This window comes from Lynx canadensis, chromosome D2 (genome assembly GCF_007474595.2).
Source record: "Lynx canadensis isolate LIC74 chromosome D2, mLynCan4.pri.v2, whole genome shotgun sequence".
NCBI lineage: Eukaryota > Metazoa > Chordata > Mammalia > Carnivora > Felidae > Lynx > Lynx canadensis.
The window spans coordinates 24,154,623-24,156,579 of NC_044313.2; the positions used below are offsets into that span (position 1 = coordinate 24,154,623).

The window sequence follows — 1,957 nt, forward strand, 5'->3', positions numbered from 1 at the left end:
CAGCCTATACATCTTGGTTAGACACTGGATACAAGTAATTTAATTAATAGTCCCCAAGATTCTACCATGCGTCTGGCTCTCAACTAGGCACCAGAATGGAGATATGAACAAGAGAGATACAAAGATTGTATACATGATGCTAACAGTTTAATTAGAAAGAGGCACATCAACAATCTTTAAAGAGCTGATTATATTTAGAATTGTTAGAAGTGCTATTTACCAAAAAAAGCACACGTGAGCGCACACACACACACACACACACACACACACAGGATATACTCACCTGACAGGGGAGATGCCATGATCACAAAGGTGGTTTTCCCAGGGCAAGTCTTATACACTGCACTCCCAATGTGCTGAGCCCTGTGATTTCCCCAAATGTGGGAAACTCGACTGTATAATTTGGAGGTGGGGTGGAGGTGGGACTGAGTTCCTGCTTTCTCATGTTTTGTTCTGGCCAGAGAAAGAGAACTTCATTTCCTGCTTTGGTGTGGGTTTTCTTTTTAAGCCTGAGCCCTTTTTGGCTCATTTTTGAAGGAAACAAATTTGTTTCAGAAGATGAAAAACAAAAACAAAATCGAACACAAGATTTTATAAAAACACATCACATGGGATGCCTAAGTGGCTCAGTTGGTTCAGTGTCTGATTCTTGATTTTGGCTCAGGCCATAATCACAGGTTCAAGCCCTGCATGGGGCTCCACAGCACAGAGCCTGCTTGGGATTCTCTCTCTTCCTCTCTCTCTCTCTGCCCCTTCCCTGTTCATGGGTGCTTTCTCCCTCCCCCATCTCAAAATAAATAAATAAAACTTCAAAAAAATGAAGAAAGCACATCATAGATGGGGGTTGTTTTGGCTGGTCAGAAATCTCAAAGAAAACCCTTCTAAGTGAATTTTCAAACTTACAAATGAGTAAGGCTTTGCACAGTCTGTTCCCTCTGCCTGGAACTCCTCTTTTCCCTGAAGACGGCCAAGGACCTAAGGTGAGAGCAAGCCTGATAAAAGAGAATGGCAGTGAGCCTGAGGATAGTGATGGAGGAGGAAAGGGGGCACAGGTAAGGGGTCAGGTGGCCCTTAGAAGAGTGTGACAAGGATTCACTGACCACATGAAGTTTGGACTTGATTTTCAGAACAGAGAAGCAACTTAAACATTTTAAGATGAATCACATGCTTGAATTTGCAATGTAAAAAGATGCCCTCTTTGGAGAATGGTGCCTGTAAAAGAGCAGGTTTGGGACAATTTGAAGATCATCTCAGCAACTACTTTGCATCAAGAGCCTGTTATATGACAGGCAGTGCACTCTGTGTATATTAACTCTCTTAACCTTTGTCTCCATTCTGTGTGGAGAGATTCAGGGCTGGGTTCATGGGCACGCTGCAAAAGGCCCCCCACTTAGCTCAGTCAGAAAAGTGCCTGACACCCAGAAGGGCTCTGTACTGGGGGTTTAAGGCTCTGAGGTGTCTGACTTGAAATTCCTAGTATTTGTTCATGGATTATCTAATTTAAAATTTAATGTTATTTATTTTTGAGAGAAAGAGAGAGCATGAGTTGGAGAGGAGCAGAGAGAGAGGGAGACACAGAATCCAAAGCAGGCTCCAGGCTCTGAGCTGTCAGCACAGAGCCCGACATGGGGCTCGAACCCACGAACTATGAGATCATGACCTGAGCTGAAATCGGATGCTTAAACGACTGAGCCACCCAGGCACCCCAAGTCATGGACTGTATTTTGTAAGAGGAGTTCAATGGGACAATGGAGCATGCACAGGGGCTAAGAGCCTCAGCTCACACAAGGTCCTGCTACCCCCAGGCTGTCTGCCTCACTGGGTTGGGTTGTCAGCACCTTCTCCCAGCACCCTGGGCCCCACCAGACCTACCCCAGTCTTTCCCGGCCCCATGACCACTGACACTCTCCCACTGGGCAGTGACCAAGAAGTACAGGCCTGGAAAGACTTGCACCCC

The 1,957-nt window shown here is 45.8% G+C and overlaps 1 non-coding gene across 1 annotated transcript; it reads left to right on the top strand.

Annotated features, from left to right (window-relative positions):
- The first annotated feature begins 275 nt into the window (after window positions 1-275).
- Window positions 276-442, top strand: LOC115527866. Its single transcript, XR_003973091.1, has one exon. It is a non-coding gene; the product is annotated as a U1 spliceosomal RNA (small nuclear RNA).
- The last annotated feature ends 1,515 nt before the right edge of the window (window positions 443-1,957 follow it).